Here is a 22,356-nt window from a genome sequence, read left to right as displayed (position 1 = left end):
AGTGAAAATGTTTCACCTTAGTTCTTTAAATTAGGACTTTCCATGGACTGAATTTGATAAGAGGATAAGAGTATATTTGGGAAAGCCAAGTTAGTGGAAAAACCAGTTGTGACTGTAGTGGTAGCTCAAACTACTTGTCTTTTACCTGTCTAGAAGATTGAGATATGTATTTTGTATAGTTTGATATAGCTCAAGACAGTGCCTGACAGGTAAGACTTACTCAGAACTAAGAAAATTACTTCAATACCTATGATTAAATCTAATATTCTGTGTCAGGTAAGATCTCTAAAGGATCCTGGGTTATTTACAGTATGTATATGTGTGTACTGTGGTTAAGAATTTTAGCTGCCACTCATTAGTACTGTGACCTTGGGAACTTCAAAATGTGCTTCATATCTTTATAAAAACCTGTTTTTCTTGTTTTTAAGGAAAGATATCAACCTCCTGAGGATGTAGTGAGGACTAAATGAGGTAATAGTTGTAAAGCCCAAAGCAAATTGCCTAGCAAGTTGTTCTGTGTGTACTCAGTAGTATATTTATTTATTGTCTTCATAGCCTTATATCTTTAAAGTACTTGAATTTTCAAGTCTTCTATTTCATATCAAGGGTCCTGTCTTTGTTAGTACTCTTCATGAACTGACTAGGGTTAGGCTCATTTCATAATGCATTCGTTAAAATTTGTTTGCTGCTCTTCAACCTAACTTGGCTTCAGAAAAAGATGGATTATATTAAGAGTTTGAGGATTCAGGAAATGGTGAAGTTGAGTTAGACTAAAGAATATTTAAAATTATTTTTAATACATCCACTAGGTGCAAATTATAAAAAATACAAAGGTTTTTAGAGAAAAGTCACCCACTCACTCCTATTGCCCAGCAATGGATCTTGTATGAAGAAACCACTGTTTTTTTCCTTAGTATTTTTCTGGTGACCTTAGGTATACATAAACAGGTTATATATTTTTTTTCTTCATAATAGTAGTAGTAGCATGAGGTCCACTTTGCTCTGTAGCCTTTTTTACTTAAGGAAACATCTTGGAAAGTTATTCCATACTAATACATGTAAAGCTACTCCATTCTTTTTATTGGTGGAATTATTGTCTATTTAACCAAACCTCTATTGATATACATTAATTTTTTTTAAACTATTAGGAACAATGCTAGTGAATATCCTTGTATGTATTCCTATAAGCGGAATTTCCAAGTGTAATTTTGAGTGCCGTGCTAAATTGCTCTTCAAATAGCTATATGAACTTAAATTTCCAGCACTAATGGGATATAAGACTTTTTTCTTAGACATTTTGCCTTGTTCTTTTGAATGAGAATAAAATATTTTCATGTGCAAGATCCTTTTCTGTGAACTCTGTTTATGTTCTTTCCCCATTTTTCTGTCGAGTTCTTTTTTTCTGCTGATTTGTAGGAGCATTTTATGTATGAAAGAAAGTCAGTTCTTTATAAGTGCTATGTGTGACTAGTATTCCCTTCCCTCCAGTATGTTGTTTCCTTTGACCTTGGTTATGAATTGTGAATTTTTCACATAGAACCCTATTTGTATTTATGTGTATACTTGAATATGTAAATGTATTTTTATTATTTTTATTGCGTCATACTGTATTTTTTTTAGCTTATAAAGATGTTTTACTTAATTTTGTTTATTTAAAGAAATGATTTAAAAAATTTCCCCCCTCTACCTCCGCCCGCATGTCATGCTTTAGAAGGACTCTCCTTTCCCCTTCTGAGATCTTAAAACATTTTCCCATTTCTTCTCTAGTGACTTTGTGTTTTTCTCCTCTAAATCTTTGATCCGTTTGATGATTATTTTGAGTAAGCTTTGATTTAGGAGAGTTGTCCCAACTTTTCTCACTTACTAAATTTCTGTATATGATTGGGCCTACGGACTTTCTGTTCTCTTCCACTGATATTTCCTTTATTCATGTATTAATGCTATGATGTCTTAATCATTGTAGCTTTTAAAATGGAATTATATTAAATAAAGGGTGTTAAAAAGCCATTTAATCTGGAAATTAAGACACTGTATTTTTTCCCTGAAAGGGCCGAGAGCATTTCTTTATTTTAAGTTACCCTGCCCCCCCCCAAAAAAAATACGACAAACTTTTTTGAGTAATTTCTCTAAAAATCTAAATTCTGTAGGACACTTAACCCATTTCTCCTTTGCTCTGAGAATACTCGCCAGGAGTGCTTGCGGCTGCAGTGTTCACCCCAAGATAATTCACGGGTTGCAATCCTAATCTTACCCCCAAAGATTGCCACAAAATATCTCGCTTTTATTATTATTTTCTCATTGCTCTAGTATAGCGATAGTTTTGGAAACAGATGACATTCTGTTTTTAGTAGTGGTATTTCCATTTACAAAATGTAGTAATTCTCGATCACTGAAAATGTCAAATTCCAGAAAACGCAGCATTCCTGCGCATGATATTCTAAACTTCATTCTAAACAGTTGTTAGCAGAAGATTCATTTGATGAATCTGATTTATGTATACATTTCTGTTACATTAGGATTAGAGACAAGTTGTTTAGAAATAACTCCAAGAACAGTTTTTATATTCTATTTTCACATTGAAAACCAATCAGATTTGCTTTAGCTTCAGAGTGTATTTATGTAAAATTAAATTAACGCTGGCAGCAAGCTACAGTTTATTTTTCTAAATGAGAAATGGGTTAAACTGTTCCTGCTGAGGGAAGGACATTGTATTCTGAATGTTTAATTTACAATTTCCTGGTTCTAGAAAGTGGATTTGCTTTTGACAGGCAAATTATCAAGCCTGTTATTTTGTTGTAAATAGTTAGGAAAGTTATATTTTTTAAAAATGCACTGTGCCGTAATTTAGATGAAAAGACTGGAGTAAGACATAATTTGTATTACTCGAAACTCATTAGGAACTAGCTGTGACACCTTCTGCACAATCTCTTTAAAGTGTTTTAAATTTGTAAAATGGAGATTTAAATACCTTTTTTCTTAATTAGCATTAATTGAGATGTAAAGTGTTAACATGATATTTGCACAAATAAGAATTCTCTCTCCTTTCTGTATGTTTACTTTTGTCAATAATTTTGCATCTCTAGCTCTTTCAGCCCTCAAAGTCAAAATTTCTATTCTTTGCTAATAAGTCTACTCATGTGGAGTTTCAGCACAAAGTCACCAATTATTAATTTCATATCAGATTTACACTAATTTATTCTGGCGAATTTCACATTTTGATAATTTGAGGATAATCATTACCATTATTGCACCTTTTTTTTTTTTTTTTATCTGTAATTGCCACTACTGGTACCAGGAAAAATGAGTTAATCTCCCATCTTCCCTCCTTCCCTTAATTCCTCTTTGTTTCTTCGTTCCATAACAATATGTATTCTTGTGGAGAATATTGTTTAAAATGCTGGTTTGGAGTAGCCACTTTATAAATGTTTATTGATAATTATGTTATTTGGAAAATAAGTACATCTGAAATGTTTTTTTGTTGGAAGCTTACTTGCATTTAATGGAATAGGATATATATAATGCCGAATCTTTTGATAAGTAACTAGTGGCAAAATTGGTTAAAATTTTTTTTATGCCTTTAATCTTTTTTTAAATTGTTTTTATATACCTTTGATCTTTAAAAATTATTGGTATGCTTTTAATCTTTTTCTCCCCAGTTTTATTGAGATGAGTTGACATCACTATAAGCTTTAAGGTTTACAGCATAATGGTTTGACTTAAATATATTGTGAAACGATTACTACAGTAAGTTTAGTTAGCATTTATCATCCCATATAAGTAAAATAAAAGAAAGTAAAACAGTTTTTTCTTGTGACAAGAACTCTTAGGATTTACTTTATTAACTTTCACATATAACTGTATCATACAGCAGTGTTAACGTGTTGTGTTTACACCTTTAGTATTTGTCTTGTAACCGGAAGTTTGTACCTTTGATCTCTTTTTTAATAAGTTTTTTTTTTAATGATTCCACATATAAGTGAGATCATATTGTATTTGTCTTTCTCTTTTTTCACCTAGCATAATACCCTCAAAGTCCATTCATGTTGCAAATGGCAGGATTTCCTCATTTTTGTATGACAGTAATATTGCACTATGTGAATGTGAACACACAATACAGTTTCTTTACCCATTTATCCATCAATGGAAGATTTTTAAAAGAATGATAGTTGCTTTATCACGTTGAATTAAGTTTTGAATGCTTGACATTTAAAGTAGGATTTAAGTTCTAAGCCAGTCTTAATGTATATTTACCCTACAGTACCAAATAAATTAATACTGATACTTCCAATTCAAGTTCAGAACTCCAGGGTTTTTTATTTCTTCCTATCTTATATATGTATTTCCTGTCTCTAGTGCCTGGAACCTCATTTCTCAAGGACAGTTTGAACTGTTCCTTTTTTGTAATGGAACTCTTATGTTTAGATTTTCTCTATACTTGGGACTTTTTTTTTTTTTTGTATTTTACTTTTAGTTTCAGATATATAGTACTTTGGTTAGACATTTATAAAGTTTATGAAACGATCCCCAATTGCTCTTTCTCTCCTCTGGCTCTACACCTAGCCATTATATTACTGCGGACTGCGTTTCCTATGCTGTGCTCCCCATTCCCGTAACCATCTATTAACTACTAATTTGTACTTCTTTAACTCTTCACCCCATTCTTCTAGCCCTCCCAACCTCCCTTCCCTCTGGCCATCACCAGAATGTCCTCTATGTGAGTTTGTTTTGATTAGTTCTTTTTGTTCCTTAGATTCTGCATATAAGTGAAATCATATGGTATTTCTTTCTCTGTCTGACTTATTTCACTCAGCATAATACCTCTAGGTCCGTCCATGTCATTGTGAATGGTAGGATTTCATTTTTTTAATGGCTGAGTAGTATTTCATTGTATATCTGAACCATGACTTTATCCAGTTGTCTTTTGATGGGCATTTAGGTTGCTTCCATATCTTGGGATTTATAAATATTGCTGCCATGAACATAGGGATGCATAGTTTTCTTTGGATAAATACCCAGCGGTGCAATTGCTGAGTCAAAAGGTATACCCATTATTAACTTTTTGAGGAACCTCCAAACTGTTTTCCATAGTGGCTGTACCAATTTGCAATCCCACCAACAGTGTATGAGAGTTCCCTTTTCTCCCTTTGCATCTTCACCAACACTTGCTGTCCTTTGATTTATTGATGATAGCCATTCTGACAGGTGTGAAGTGATATCTCATTGTGGTTTTAATTTGCATTTCTCTGATGATTAGTGATCTTGAGCATCTTTTCATATGTCTATTGGCCATCTGTATTTCTTCTTTGGAGAAATAGCTATTTGGGTCTCCTGCCCATTTTTAAATTGGATTGTTTAGTTGTTGTTGTTGAGTTATATGAGTTCTTTATATATTTTGTATATTAATCTCTTATCAGATGTATCATAAGCAAATATCTTCTCCCATTCAGTCCATTGTCTTTTTCTTTTGTTGATTCCTTTGCTGTGCAAAAACTTTTTAGTTTGATGTAGTCCTATTTGTTTATTTTTTCTTTTGTTTCCCTTGCCCGAGGAGATATGTCTGAAAAGAAATTACTGTTAGCAATATCAGAGTTTATTGCCTATGTTTTCTTCTAGATGTATTATGGTTTCAGGTCTTATAAATCTTTAATCCATTTTGAGTCTATTCTTGTATACAGTGTAGGAAGGTTGTCCAGTTTAATGTGTTTATTTTTGCATGTATCTGTCCAATTTTCCCAACACCATTTATTGAAGAGACTGTCTTTACCCCATTGTATATTCTTGCCTCCTCTGTCATATATTAAATGAATGTATAGGCATAGATTTACTCCTGGACTTTATTCTGTTACATTGATCAATGTATTTGATTTTATGACAATACCAGTTTTGATTACTGTAACCTTGTAGTGTAGATTGATATCAGGTAGTGTGACACCTCAAACTTTGTTCTTTCTCAAGGCTATTTGGAGTCTTTTATGGTTCCATATAAATTTTAGGATCATTTGTTCTAGTTCTCTGAAAAATGCTACTGGTATTTTGATAGGAATTGCATTGATTTTATAGGTTGCTTTGGGTAGTATGGCCATTTTAATGATGTTGATTCTTCCTACCAATGAGCACAGTATATGCTTCCATTTATTTGTATCTTCTTCAGTTTCTTTTTTCCATAACTTATAATTTTTCTGAAAACAGTTCTTTTGCTTCCTTGTTTAATTTGATTCCCAGGTATTTTATTGCTTTCGATGCAATTGTAAATGAGATTGTTTTCCTAATTTCTCTGATAGTTCATCATTGGTGTATAAAAATGCAACTGACTTCTGAATATTTTGTATCCCGCTGCTTTACTGAATTCATTGATCAATTCCAACAGTTTTTTTGGTGGAATCTTTAGGGTTCTGCAAGTAATGAAAGTTTTACTTCTTTTCCAATTTGGATACCTTTTATTTCTCTTTCTTGTCTGATTGCTGTGGCTAGGACTTCCAATACAGTGTTGAACAGGAGTGGTGAAAGTGGCTATCCTTGTCTTGTTCCTGATCTTAAGGAAAATGCTTTTAGCCTTCCTCATTTAGTATGATGTTAGCGGTAGGTTTGTCATATGGCCTTTATTTTGTTGAGGTGTGTTCCCTCTGTTCCCAGTTTGCTGAGAGTTTTTATCATAAATAGACGCTAGATTTTGTCAAATGCTTTTTCTGCATCTATTGATACGATCATACGATTTTTATTTTTCAATTTGTTAATGTGTATCACAGTTGATATTCAGCTATTGTACCAGCCTTGCATCTCGGGAATAAATCCAACTTGATCATAGTGTATGATATTTTTAATATATTTCTGAATTCAGTTTGCTAATATTTTGTTGAGAATTTTTACTTCAAAGGTAATGATTACCTTATAATAGTGAGTGAAGGAGCCATCCTTCTTTTATTTTTTGGAATGGTTTGAGAAGAATAGCTGTTAATTCTTGGAATGTTTGGTAAAAATCGCCTATGAAGCTGTGTGGTACAGGAATAGGTTTTTTTTTGGGGTGAGGGGGCATCGATTACCGATTCGATTTCATTGGTGGTAATCGGTCAGTTCAGATTTTCTGTTTCCTCTTGATTCAGTCTTGGGAGATTGTATATATCTGGAATGCATCCTTTTCTTTCAGATTTGCTGGTGTGTAATTACTCAGTGTTTTCTTATGATCCTTTGTATTTCTATGGAGTCCGTAGTTATTTTTCCTCTTTCTGATTTCTGACTTTGAGGCTTCTCTTTTTTCCTTGATGAGTTTGGTTAATGATTTATCAATTTTGTTTATCCTTTCAAAGAACCCCGCTCTTCGTTTTGTTAATCTTTTGTATTGTTTTTCTAGACTATTTCATTTATTTCTGCTCTGATCTTTATTATTTCCTTCCTTCTCACTTTGGAAATTGTTTGCTGTTCATTTTCTAGTTTTTTTAAGTGTAAGTTTAGATTGTTTATTTGAGCTTTTTCTTGTCTCTTGCGGTGGTAGGCCTGTATTGCTATGAATTTCCCTTTTAGGACTGCTTTTGCTCTGTCCCATAGATTTCTAGTCGTATTTTCACTTTCATTTGTCTCTAGGTATCTTTGATTTCTTCCTTGATATCATTGTTAACCCATCCATTGTTTAGTGGCATGTTGTTTAGCCTCCATGTGCTTGTGTATTTTCTAGTTTTTTCCTTGTAATTCATTTCTAGTTTCATACCATTGTGATCGGAGAAGACGGATGATAGATTTCAGTCTTCTTAAATTTCTTGATACTTGTTTTATGTCCTGACATGTAGTCTGTCCTAGAAAATGTTCCATGTGCTCTTGAGAAGAATGTATATTTAGCCGCTTTGAGTGAAATGCTCTGAAAATGTCTATTAAATCCATCTGGTCTAGTGTTTCTTTTAGGCCCATTGTTTCTTTGTTGGTTTTGTATGGAAGCTCTGTCCATTGGTGTCAATGGGGTGTTAAAGTCTCCTACTATGAGTGTATTACTATTGATCTCTCCTTTTATGTCAGTCAGTAATTGCTTTATGTATGTTGGTGCTTTTATGTTGAGTATGTCTGTCTTTACTAGGGTTATGTCCTCTTGATATATTGATCCCTTTCTTTGTCTCTTATTGATACCTTTCTTTGTCTCTTATATAGCTTTTGTGTTAAATCCTATTTTGTGTGATATAAGTATTGCTACCCTGGCTTTTTTTTTCATTTCGAGTGAAATGTCTTTTTCCTTCTCTTTCAGTCTAAGTGTCAGTTGATCTGAAGTGGGTCTCTTGTAGACAGCATATGCAAGGGTCTTGTTTTGTTATCCATTCAGCTACTCTGTGTCTTTTGATTGGAGCATTTAATCCATTTACATTTAAAGTGATTATTGATAGGTACATAGTTACTGCTGTTTTGTTTGTCTTTTTCTTCCACCTTTTTTTCTTTTTTTTTTTTTTACAGAAGTCCATTTAATATTTCTTGTATTACTGGCTTGTTGATGATGAATTCCTTAAATTTTTCCCCGTCTGGGAAGCTCTTTATCTCACCTTCCATTTTAATTGAAAGCTTTGCATGATTTTTCCTAACTTCGAATATTTCTTGCCAGTCATACCGGGGACATTTTTAATGTTTTTCTAAAAGTTATCCATTTCTGTGTTTTCAGTTTTATTTACATACAGTTAAAAGTAGCTCATGATTTTAGATATTCTTTGTCATTAGTGATTTTCTATATTTGTATTAGTGGCTTCTTTATTTCTCTCACACCCCCACAGAGAGCAGTTTGGGGATTTATTTATATGTTTTCTTCTAATTTGTTAATTATTGGTTTTGTGAATTCTTTTTTTTAGCTTATTTTGTTCATAAATTACATATAGAAGTTTTTGGTTTTTGATATCAGTTTTTAGTTCAGTTGAATGGTCAAATATATACTTATGTTTAGAGATTATTAAAGTTTTCCTTGTATCCTAAGATGGTCCTTCAAAAGAAGATACACTTTTCTGTATTTGAGGTTTTAGCATTTAATATATAAAATTTGTTAATACTTGAGTATGATTGAAGTCTTCTATTTTTTTCCGCTAGATTTGTGTTGGACCGAGAAAGGTGTATTCAAGTCTATTAGTATTTTCTTTTTTTCACCTGTATTTTCTGATTTATGAAAAGTGTATCACTGTCATTGGGTGCATAAATATTTGAAATTATCTCAGTTGTTAATCGTATATTTCAGTTGTAAAGTGTCTGTCTTTGTCTCCTTTAATGCTTTTTAATTTGAATGCTATCCTGTCAGTTCACTCACTGATGATTTTTTTCTGTATGATCTAATCCGCTGTTAATCCTATTGAGAGTATGTTTAATTTCAGAGATTACATTTTTTTCTCTGGAAATTCTGTTTGGGTGTTTTATATCTTCTATTTCTTATGTTCATGTTTTTCCTTAAACATAGTTAGAATAGCCGCTTTAGTGTACTTGTCTGCTAATTCCATCACGTCTGTCATTTCTGGATATTTTTCTCTAAACTGGTTTTTCTTGTTATTGGATGCTGAAAATTATGAATTTCATTTTGCTGAGTGCTAGATTTTGTTGTTGGACTTTGTTTTGAGGGACAGTTACTTGGAATTAATTGGATCCTTTAAAGAAAAAGTCTATGAGAGAAAATATGTATAAACAAAACATTCAATTTAGTGAAAGTACTGTAATGTTAAAATTGAATTGACTTCTATTTCTGGTTATGGTGGAATAATAGGAAACCAGATAACCAGGTTTTTACTCATCTTAGGAATCCAAAAAGCCAGACAAAATACGTGAAACAGGCTTTAAGACGTTGGATAACAGAGGTGGTGGTGAATCCTATAAATGTCCTAGCTCATTGCTTGAAGAAAATGAATAGGCCATAGATCAGGGATGGTGAATTTAAACAAAGCCTACTAGTCATTCTTAAAGTTTAAGAGACAGCTGAAAATTTGAGGTCAAAATAGGTAGAATTTGCGTGGTCAAATAATAGAGAACAAAGGGAGAACTCAGAAGAGCCTACTCAAGGCTTCGACTTAGGACTGACTTATGCATTTGTATGTGGGTGCTCCTGAGGCTGGGGATAGAACTGTCAGAAAAGAATAGGCAAAACAATTCCCAACATAAACATTGCGCCTTTAGAAAAGTTTCTGTTCCCATCAGCCAGTGTAGAAAGATCTCTGAATAGATGGAAAATAGGCAAAGTCTTCAAAAGGATTTTCTCCAGTTAGTTGGACAAAATTAACCTTAGACTGACTACAAGCTTTTCTAACAGATTTTTGCCAGTCTGGTAGGTAAATAGTTTCGCTATTTTAATTTGTGTTTGTATTTATTTCTCTTGTTATGAGTATTTCTTTTCCTGTGTTATGAACAGTCCATATATTTAACTGACTAAAAAATGTTGGTTACTAGTCTTTTTCTTTTCTCTCAGTTTTAGGAATTGCCTATCTGAAAATGTATAGCATTCAAGATCCAAAATAATTTCCCTCAGGACTTTGATGGCTATTTTGTGCGTTGTTTTATAGTATGACATGATTAAGAAGTTTATGCAATTGATTTCTTTCCTTAATTGTGGGAGAGTGTTCTCTCTTCTCTCTAGAAGTTGCTCTTTATTCTTGGGGTTCTGGAAATTTTATTGGCTTGGTTATTTCTTGAATTGTTTCCTTTGTGTTCATTGTTTTTGATGGTCTCTTGTATATTGTCACTTTCCTTCAAAGGTTTGAGATTATTAGTTCATATTTAAGAATAGGGTGATAAAAAGCTGTTTGGGAGTTTTGCATATGTAAGCAGTGCTTATTGAAAGGCTGTTTTGTTGAAGGACCCTGAAAAACCAAATGTCTTTGTGGTGCCAGTGACCATGTTAGTTCTTTTCTTAGAGATTCTACCTTTTTTTTTTTAAGTGATTGCTGTTCTATTTATGTGCTTGTTTGTATATTTGTTCATTACTCACACCAAGCAGTTTTCCAATTTTTTCTAGACCTCAATGGGTGTCTTCTAATTTAATTCAGTTAGGATTTTCTGACACTATGGGAAATTTGCATAGAACCCTGTAGGTTAAAGCCTTAGTCCCATAGGACTGTCTCCCTCCCTCCACTTCAGATGCCAGTCTCAAATAGTGGATTCCTAGGTTATCCCCACTCCTGTCCCATTTGGCTGCAAATCGGAGATTCCTATGATCCCCCTTACCGCCCCCCCTCCCCCCGTTCAATAATTTGCTGTCATGGCTCACAGAACTGAGGGAAACACTACTTACTATTACCAGTCTATTGTAAAGGATGTTATAAAGAATAGGAACAGCCAGATGAAGAGTTACATTGGTTGAAGTCTGGGAAGGGCCCTATTGCAGAAGCTTCTGTTCCTGTGGAGTTCGGGGTGTACCATTACCTCAATTCTTAGACACATATATCAACCAGGAAGCTCTGAATTCTTTTAGGAGTTTTATGGAGGTCCTATTACTTAGGCACAAATGATTATATCATTAGCCATTGGCAGTTAACTCAAAGTTACCAAGCTAAGTTCTTGGGAACTCTTCCTGGTTTTCTGTTCAAAAAAAGTTTCATTTAAACGTTTTATTAATAGTAACACATACTCAAAAAGTGCATAAATCTAAGTATATGGATTGATAAATTCTCACTAAGTGAACACACCTTGTTAACACTAGTTTTTGATATCTCCAAATCTTCCCTCTTTGTGTTCCCCTCATTTCCTGACTGAAATGTATTCATCTTTGGTTTTATACTCTCTTTTGCTCTCCACATCCAGGCCTCTACTATCATCCAGCTATAGATTGTTTTTCGGTGTCTTTCTCTGTCTCTGTCCCCGCTCCCCCACCATCTGTCTCTCTGCCTTTTTTCGCTCCATGTTTATTGCTACTATGCCCCTATTCCTACTCTTTTTACTTCCATTCTTTAGAATTTTGACTTTGGCTTTTATGTTGTTTTTAAAAAAATGAGAGAAACTTTTAAATTGAAATTAAACTCAGTGGGAAACTCATAGTCTTTTTAAAAAATTTTCAGTAACAAAATTTGTGAAAACTTGTCATGAATCGATGGTGCTGGGAACCAAAGTTCTAGATTTTAATACCTTTTCCTTTCTAGTTGATTTACTGAATCCCCCCCACCCCCTTCATTTTAAAACAAGCTACCAGGTTTATTTTTTGAAAGCCAGTTTCCAGACATGTAATTGCAACTTTAAAACTTCTTTGAGTACTTTGCCTTCATATTAAGTTCTCTGATTTCGTAGTCTTGTGTGCTGTTAAAGGCCCTCTAGTTACCGTCCACAGATACTTTCTCTAGTTAGATTTAGATATACCTGGCGGTAATAAGTGATACCTTACTACCTGTTTGTTACTGGCTTGATATCTTGAGAATATAGAGACTAGATTCATTAGTTCAGATATATTTGTAACAGAATGGTTTAGTACTATTTAGAAAGGAAGCCTCCAGTAGTTTTTAGAGAACTGTTAAAAAATATTCCATACTTTAAATTCTTAACACAAAGTGACTGGTTAAGGTTTTGTCTTGTTTTTCTAAGCTTTAGAATTATGTTACTGGCCAGGGTATGTTGGCAGACAGGGAGAAACAGTGATAAATTCCATTTCCTTTCTGTATCGGTTCTTGAGAGGGTAATTTCATTTTCTGCTTAATTAAAACAAAATATAAAGCATTTTGTGTCTTGTGCTAAATAAGTTTGAAAAAAGTTACAGAGGTTACCTTTGTATCTTAAGGGATGTTATAGTAGTAGTTTCTTGACAATTGATTTTAGTGTCTGATACCTTGATTTAAAAAAATTAAATTCTACGTTATATGATACATTGCCAATTGTAGTTCTTTTTAGTCTCACCGTACTCAGTGTTGATGTTCTAGTTGAGCTAAGCCATCTCTGGGATTTTATATAGTGTAACAGTGCTTTCTCTTACTTATGACTTAAACTCGGTTAACCAACCACCTCTTGCTGCAAAGTTATTTTACTTGATGGTAAGTAACTTAAAGATTTTTTTATATTAAAGCATACATGAATACTTTGTAGTATACTGCAGAAATTTCATAAGTTTGTAAAATAAAATGGGACTTGAAGTTATTTTGGTTACTTTCTGAAAATATTTGGGGGGGGCAAGAGAATGGGTTTGATAACTTTCAGTAATTTCTGTGCTAAGATTTGAGAGATAACTGGAAGTGAATGGAAGAGGTTGGTTTTTGAGACAGAAAGATCTGAGTTCATATTGCTCAGGTTCTGTCATTACTGGCTGCGTAGTTTAGGGCTAAATTGCTTATCTCTTGTAATTCTCTTTTCAGAGAACATATTTTAGCTGATCCCAGTATATCTTTTTTTTTTTTAAAGTGTGTAAGTTTACTTCATTTGAACTCATAATATTGGCACTTTTCTCTTGGTAAATACTTCAGATAAATAATTTGCTTATACTTCAACATTTCTGATGAAGGATTTGAGGCAGCAGCACCTTGTTTTACAATTATTTGTTAGCTCTGTTAGCTGATTACCTGTATTAGAGACAAGACTGCTGCTTGAGTTTTGTATCTTCAGTGTTTAACACTTTGTTTTGTCCACATTGGCTGTTCAGTAAATGAGTTGATTTGATTAAATTTTATCCTAATTAGCTCATTGTTTGCATTATAATCTAAATTAAAATTTACCTTTACCAACCCTTAAAAAAAGAGGATCCCATAAACTGACTTAGAAAAATTTCCAGATGACTTAACCTGCTTTCATGAGGAAAGAGAAGCTCAATGAAAAAATTTGTTTACATCATAGAGTAAGGCTTATGTGTTTTTGTAGTGAATTTTATATGACAAGTCAGTTCAGTATAATTTTTGAAGTTCTTCAGTTATATTTTATATATTGCACCTTTAATAGTCTAAAAACTTGACAACTAAAAGCATCCTGTTTCTAGTAATGCTTTTTGTCTCCCCCCCAAAAATTCTTTTTGAGGGGTGAACATAGCAATTTTCATATGTAACAATTTAACAAATAATAAGTTCTTATAACATTCCTGTTCTATTTCTTATGAGGTTTTTTTTTTTTTCATGTAAGTAAAGTATAGAAAGATTCTGAACAATTTAATAAGAGGTAAACTGAGGGGTCTAACAAAATTCCAGGTTACAGGAAGCAGTAAAATGAAAATTTTTAAAGGATGAAAATGCCTAATAACTCTAGATTTCTTGTGAAATTTATTAATGTTAATGTTATTTTATATTTGAGAAAGTCTAACCTATAATTTTAAATGAAGTTATAACAAAATATTGGACACTGTTTCATGACCAAATAGTCAAAGCAGCAGAATGTTTCGCTACCTTTAGAAGGCAACTAGTGTTGTAAAACATCCTAAGGCAAGGATTTTTTTTCCTTTTGAATAATATTTATTACAGTATTTTCATCCTTTCCTGGTGATCATTCTCAAGAACTTACCTAAAAACACAATTCTAGGCCCTGATTAAGACCTGTTGAAACAATCTACAGAGGATGAGCCTCTTTTGCTTTTTTTGGGGAGGTCTGGAAAGCACTTAGCACTTAGACACCTACTAAATATTATTGTCAAATAAATATTAAAAGTTAAAATATCAAAAGTTAAAAATGTGACTTACAAAATACAGAATGGACACGTGTCACAGCCTGATGATTTTTAAAAAAATGATTGTCCTTGACTTTTACAACCTGACTTTTGAAGATTACTAGCCAGTTATTTTAGAATAACATCTCAAGTTGGCTTTTTAAATGTTTAGACAGGCTGTGCTGCTTCAGGTTATGCATCTTTGACTAGAATGTTACGGATGTGCAACGGCGCTGTGTTTTGCTTATTGCATACTATGATTTGGTACATAATTTCAATTTGTTATTGATGGCGTTTTCTTTGATGTATTGATTAAGCTTTTCCTAGGCTATATGCCAGGCTATTGCAAAACCGCAATAAGTATTTTTTTTTGGAGGTATTTATAAATTGTATAAATAACCTCTTCCTCAAAATTTTCAGGGTATACATTTTATATACATCTGAGTTCTTGGCATTTTATTCAAAGGCTTATAATGCAGCACTCTTACTATTTATTTTTATTGAGAAGAAAGTCATTCAATGAATTCACTATTTTAAAGTGTACAATTCAGCGGCATTTGGTACATTCACAGTGTGAAACCAACACCTCAAGTTCAAGAACAGTTTTCATCACTCCAGAAGAAAAATGTGTATTCATTTAGTAGTCACTTCCCATTGCTCCCTCCTAACATTTCCTGGCAACCATTAATCTGCTTATCCTCTCTGGATTTACCTATTCTGGAATTTTCATATAACTGGAATTGTACAATATGTAATCTTTGTGTCTGGCTTCTTCTACTTAGCATGTTTTTGAGGTTAATCCTCAAAACATATGTTAGTACTTCATCTTTTTTTCATTGAATGTATATTGTACATTTTGTTTATTCATCTCTTGATGGACAGTTTGGATGTTTCCACCTCTTGGCTATTGTGAATAGATCTGCTAGGAATATTGAAGTATGAGTATTTGAATACCTATTTCCAGTTCTTTTGAGGATGTGTGTATATGTGTGTCTCTGTGTGTGTAGTAATGGTATTGCTGGGTCATATGGTATGTGTTAAAGTTTTCGAGAAATTGTCAAGCTGCATAGTGCCTGAACCAATTTACCTTCCCTACCAAAAATGTACAAGGGTATGAGTTTTTCCACATATTTGCCAACATTTGTTATTTAATTTCTTTTTCTTTTTAGATGAGGGATGTTTATCCAAGTCCTTTGCCATTTTCTAATTGGGTTGTTTGTCTTTTTGTTGTTGAGTTGTAAGAATTCTTCATATGTTGTGGATACTAGACCTTATCAGGTATGATTTAGAAATATTTTTTCCCATTTTTTTCAGTTGTCTTTTCATTTTCTCGGTAATATCCTTTGCACAGAAGTTTTAAATTTTCATGAAGTTTGGTTTCTTTTCTATTGTTACTTAAGCTTTTGGTGTCATGTCTAAAAATGCATTATCAGATCCAAGGGCATGAAGCTTTAACTTTTTTTTTTTTTCTTGATGATTTTTTAGTTTTAGCTTTTATAGTTAGGTCTTTGATCCATTTTTACATTTATTTCTGTGTATGTTATGAATAGGGCCCCAGTTGTTGCAGCACTTGTTTGAAAGACAGTTCTTTAACCCATAGAATGATCTTAGCACTCTCGTTAAAAATCAGTTGGTCATGCATGTATGACTTTATTTCTGGACTCTCAGTTCTAGTCCATTGGTTTATATGTCTGGCCTTATGCCAGCTCAACACTGTTTTGATCTCTGTAGCTTTGTAGTAAGTTTTGAAATAGGGAAATGCGAGTCCTGTAACTGTATTCTCCTTTTTGAGTATTGTTTTGGATATTTGGGGTCTCTTGTAGTTCCAAATGAGTTTGAGAATGGATTTTCTGTTTCTGCAGAAAAGGTTGTTGGAATTTTAATGGGGATTATGTATGCTGAACCTGTTATATCGCTTTGGATATGTTGCTGTGTTAACATTAAGTTTCTCAATCCTTGAACATGGGATGTCTTTATATTTATTTGGTCTTTTAAAATTTCAGTAATTTCTTTCAGTGTTTTGTAGTTTTTATTTAGTGAACCAGTTTTATAACACCTTGGTTAGATTTATTCTAGATATTTTATTGTTTTGGATGTTACTGTGAATAGAGTTGAATTTTTTAAATTTCACTTTTGGATTGTTATTGCTAATGTATAGAAATACAACTGAGTTTTCTGTGTTGATCTTTTATTCTTTAATGTTGCAGAATTTATTAACTCTAATAGTTTTTTTAATGGATTCTTTAGGATTTTCTGTGTGTAAGATCATGCCATTTTGTGAATAAGTATAATTGTACTTATTCACCTTTCTAGTTTGGATGTCTTTTATTTCTTGTCTAATTGCTCTGGCTAGAACTTTCAATACAATGTTGAATAGAAGTGGTGAAAGCAAGTATCTTTGTCTTATTTCTAATTTTAGGGCAAAAACTTTCAGTCTTTCACCATTGAGTATTATGTTAGCTGTGTTTTTTTTGTCATAGATGCTCTTTATCAGGTTAGGTTCCCTTCTAGTTTGTCAAATTTTTTTTTTATATATAATGAAAAAATGTTGTATTTTGTCAGATGCCTATTCTGCACCAGCCGAGATGATCATATAGTATTTTTCCTTCATTTTAGTGTTTTACGATTGATGTTTTAGATGTTTTACATCACTAGTTGCCTCTATAGCTGCTTTCAAGATTTTTCTTGTGTTTGGCTTTGACAGTTTGATTATAAAGTCTGTGTTTGAATCTTCTTGTGTTTACTTTTCTTGGGGTTTGGTTAGCTTCTTGGATACAATATTTATGCCTTTATCTAATTTAATGTTTAGCAATTATTTCTTTAGATAACTTACAGCATTTTTTCTCTTTTCTTCTGGAACTTCTGTTATGTGTATATGTTGGTATGCTTGAAGGTGTCTTGTAGATATTTTCAGCTCTTTTGAGGGTTTTTTTTTTCCCTTCCTGTTTCTCAGACTGATAATTTTAAGTGACCTATTCTCAAATTATTTGATTCTTCCACTGGCTTAAATCTGCTATTGAAGCTGTCTAGTGAAGTTTTCATTTTAGTTATTGTACTCTTTGGCTCCAGATTTTCTCTCTCTCTCTCTCTCTCTCTTTTTGTAATTCTTATCTCTTTATTGACGTTCTATTTGTTGAGACATTATTCTCCCGGTTTCCTTTAGCTCTTTGTATTTAAGACAACTGATGTCTGTGCTTCATCAGGAACAGTTTCTGCTATTTTTTTCCCCTGTGAATTGGTTATACTTTCTTGTTTCTTGGCATGCTTTATAATTTTTTTTGGTAGAAAATTGAACATTTTGAATATTGTAATTTATAGACACTAGGAATCAAATCCTCTCCCCTCTACTCCCCCTGCCCCCCCCAATCTCAGGGTTGCTTGCTGTGGCTGTAGTTGTGTGTTCATTATTTTCTAAATTTTCTGAATAATTTTTGTAAAATCTGTATTCTTCGTCTTGTATAATCTCTGATCCTTAACTTGTGATTACCTAGATTTTTTTTTGTTATTATTCGAGAAAAATATTTTAATGAAAAATTTTAAAGACATAAAAGCAAAAAAATTATGGTGAACAAAATACAAAAGTTTACCATCGACATCAGAATACTGTGTAAAGATTGCAAATCTTTCAAACATGGGCAAGCCAAGGGTCAACACTTACTGCTCACAGCAGAGCTGTGACAGGTTGCAGCCTTTAATAAGACTTTAGAGGTTCAGTAGTTACAGAAAAAATAATTTCAGTGCAATACAATAGCAGTTTTATTTCCGATGTTCATGGAACTTCTGCTCCAGAGTTCTTTGAACAAGAGCCATCTTTATTTGTTTAGCTAGTGTTTTGTTGCAGGTGCATTTTTGGAGCCAAAAAGTAGTAAATATAAAGTAAAGGGAAAAAAATAACTCTCTCAGTCATTGCCTACTGAGTGTGTTTTGGGGCATTTCTTTAATGTTTAGTTAGCTACACCATTTGTAACGATCTTATTAGCCTTCACGTCCTGCTTGTGCTGAACCTAAAAGATCAGCCGGAGGTGAAAGCTTAGGGTTCTCATAGTTTTTTTTTTTTTTTTTCCTTCCCCTGAGCATGCATCTTAACCTTGGGCATTTGTGTGGTTTTCTAAGTTCCCCAGTATAAGGGAGTTCTTTACAATGAAGAAATTTCCCAAAGAAATTCTCTCTTAGCCTTTCCTCCTAGGCCTTGGGTGTGCTGTTGTTTAAACATTTGTGAACTTTTGTCTCAGGCAGGGGTTTGTTTGTTCATGCCTTACAAGGTTTGGGTGAATGTCCTCTGCATAGCAGCATTTCCTTCCATGTTAGGAAAATCAAAGGTAAGTACCTGTTGTTATTATTACTCAGGTAGCCACAGACAGATTTACACAGGCAAACATAATTCTGTGAGAATAAAGTCTACTCTGCTCACTCTGGAACTAGAGATCAGGGTCCCATCCTGGGTCTTAAAGACTTCAGCTGTGCCAGGGAGAGGTGATGGGCAAGTAAAAATTCCACAAAGCTTTAAAGTTTTTGTTTGCTTGATGGCTATAAACTTGACTTTTTCAGAGTTCTGACAGTGTTAGTTTTTATAGATTTTGCCTTGGTATTTGGCATTTCTGTGGAGGGGTAGGCTCTTGGAATTCCCTATTTCATGATTTTTTTTGATGTCCTTCACGTGTCTCTTATTTTTTTAAGGCTCAAATTTTCCCTGATTTGATCAGTGGGAACTCATTCAAGATCGTTTGTGTCCTTTAGATATTCTCCAGTCATTATTTGGACACTTCCTTGTTTTTTGCTACAACAGAATATTTCAGGCTTAATTTGTCATCTTTTCCCAACCCTGGAACCAGCTGTTTCTCAAAACTCTGGTTTCTTTTAGTGGAAAATTGTTTTTAGAAGCCAAGACCTAGATTGTTTAGTATGCTCGTTGCTATTGGAGTGTCACTGAGCTCAGGCCTTCCAGTGCATAGAGCTGGGGGTGGGGTCAGGAATTTATATATGTAAATAGAAATATTTGCCTTTGTTATAGATGAACATTAGTATAAATACTGTTAATATATGATTGTGAATCACTAATTATACTGACATAAGACAGTACCACACACAGCATTTACTCTAGTTTTCACCCTTCCCATTATTAGTTACTGCCTTCTTTAAGAATATGAAATCTAGCTTTCATTATTCTAAATATATTTGATCATTTCTCGTGTGTGTGTGTGTGTGTGTGTGTGTGTGTGTAAAACTAATCTTTCGTAGCTGCTGTCACTTCTCCCATGCGGACATCTTTCTCTGCTTAGTCTCTTGACTCCCTATCATAGCTGCTTCCTTCTCCCAGCATGGATGCCTTCCTTGTTCTTTTGGGCTCAGTGCCCTATCCCTGGCTGTCCTTCTGCATGGATGCTCTTTCTCACCCTGTTTTGATTCTGATGTCCTGGGCTATTCCCATGTGTTGATACCCTGTAACACCTAGTCTGGACACTTTGGCTTTGCTCTGCCCTATTTAATGACTTTAGGCCTGACTTAGGGAAGAAGACCTACTTTTTAAATGAAATTTGTTAATATATTAAACTAATAAGCTTATACTAAAGGAGTATTCCACAGTTTTACTATAAAATATAAAGAAAACTAAGGATGAATTTGAAAAGTCATATTCTGGTTCTTGTCTTAATGAAAGAATGTTAGCAGTTTGACTACATGTTTGAAAAACTTAACCATATTCAAGGGTTTGGATGTAGATAGTCTGGTATTAAAGGGGAAGTTGTCTTTATAGCCTTAACAGTTTTCAGGTTGAATCTTGCAAGGTAAGTAGTAGTTATCTCAATTTTAATGAAGAGAAGAAGCTGAGACTGTTAACTTGTCAAAATCATCCAGCCCAATAATGGGTTGAGGTGATTTGAATCCAGGTGTGTTGGACTCTGAAGCCCATGTTCTGTTTTAAAATTTATTGCTCAGCATCTAGTTAGAATACCTTAGCCATTGGTTGATTTTGGGTGTTTTTTGATAGATTTGTGATTTTTAAAGCTTAAGTAATCTGAAATATAAACTGTGACAAAGATAGTAAGTTTGATGCTCATTCTGATGAAATGAATTTGAGTAAGTTTTCATTGAAAACATTTGGCACAAATTTGGTAGATTCAGAAGTAAAATATTAGAAGAATTAGGATAAATCCCATCTATTTGTACTTTTTGCCGAAGCGTATTGTTTTTCAATCAGAAGAACTATATTTTGGACTTTTAAATAATCAGTGATTTTTTTTTTTTTTTAATGATCAGGCTTGTACACTTAAAAATGTACAGAATTAGATTAAGATTTTTTAAGAAACCAGTTTTTCCCTGGGGAATTTTTATTATTGATGATTCAGACTTTAGGCATAGATTCATGAACAGGTGGTAAATTGGATGAGATGAGAAATTCGGGTTTTCATAATGTCAGCATTTGAATCTTAACCCTTTATGTAATCTGGTAGAAGATTCCTAATACGCTTGAATCCCTGGGGTATTAATAGGACTGTTGACTTGCACTTTCCTTCCTCTCTTTTTGGTGGTAATTCTCTGTATGCACCAGTTAATACATGTATAAAGGAAATATATAAACATTTTTAATTAGTGTATTTGTAATATTGCTAGTTAAATTAGTTTGTGAGGGTTGCCACAACAAAATGTCATAAATTGGGTGGCTTAAATTTACTTTATTATAGTTCTGGAAACTGGAAAGAAGTCCAAGATCAAAATGCAGTGTAGGCAGGGTGACCTCCCTCCTTGACTTACAGATGGCCACCCTCTTGCTGCTTCTACATACTGTCTTTTCTCTGTGCTGTGAAACTGGTGTCTCTCAGTGTGTTCAGATTTTCTTTACTTATGTAATAAGTACAGATAGAACCCATCAGCGTCCTTTAAGTTAATCGTCTTTTCAAAGGCCTTATCTCCAAATATGGTTACATTCTGAAGTAAGTTACAACTTTAATATACGAATTTGGAGACGTGGGGGATCACATAGTTTGGCCCATAATATTATTCAGGGTAAGGACAATAGAATGAAATAAGATGGCACAAAGAGTGCTTAAGAGAAAATAAAGAGAGTGGAGCCTTTGAAACTTTAATTTGCCTTTACACATGTGGGGGAGTAAAATTTCCTTTTCCTTTCCTAGGTTTTCTGGCTAGGGCTCTGTAAATTAGACTAAAGACAGATTAACAAGAGAAAACAGGTTTATTATTAGCATGTGCTCACATGCAGGAGTATCCAGAGATGAGTAACTCAGAGATGGTTAGAATATGATATCTCTCTACTTAACTTCATATGGGAAAGGGAGGAGAGGAAACAAATTTAATGGAAAAGCAAATGACTTTTTGGAAAGATCGATAAATGGGCCTATAGGAGAATGATGGGAGAAATGATAATTTGTGACATTGTCTGGGTGATGTGCTGGTTTTTTGTTTGTTTGTTGGTCTTCCAGAAGAAGATGTTCCAGGGTAGGGGATTGATAAATTATTTTGGGAGGCTGTGCTTTTATGTAGCTAAGGGGTCTCAGGAACTCATTCCTTCAGCTCAAAACTATTCTTAGGTCAAAGCAGCATATTTTGGTGTAGCATATCCTGATCCCTTCACATACTTGTGTAAATGCCATAATACTAACTAGTATTTGCTCCTTACCTTTTTTCAGAACATGAAAACTTCGGCCTGCCATTAGCTATTCATACTTTATTTAAAAACTAGATTTAAGTTAAAATTCACAAAGACAGAGCAGAAATGAATAGATGATGTTAGTGGTTTGCCTCTCAGGGATAGTTTTTAGTGCATATAACATCTCACTTAACAGTCATTTTGGATGAGACCC

General features: G+C 33.5%; 1 protein-coding gene across 3 annotated transcripts in view; it reads left to right on the top strand.

The window, feature by feature from the left end:
- The window catches only part of GPBP1 (GC-rich promoter binding protein 1), a 70,765-nt gene that overhangs the window by 10,758 nt on the left and 37,651 nt on the right, over positions 1-22,356 (top strand). The gene's annotated exons all lie outside the window — the stretch shown is intronic.

Source organism: Pteropus vampyrus, unplaced genomic scaffold (assembly GCF_000151845.1).
Source record: "Pteropus vampyrus isolate Shadow unplaced genomic scaffold, Pvam_2.0 Scaffold181, whole genome shotgun sequence".
Taxonomy (NCBI): Eukaryota; Metazoa; Chordata; class Mammalia; order Chiroptera; family Pteropodidae; genus Pteropus; species Pteropus vampyrus.
The sequence above is the reverse complement of the archived record's forward strand: the minus strand, read 5'-3'. Positions and strand labels throughout refer to the sequence as shown.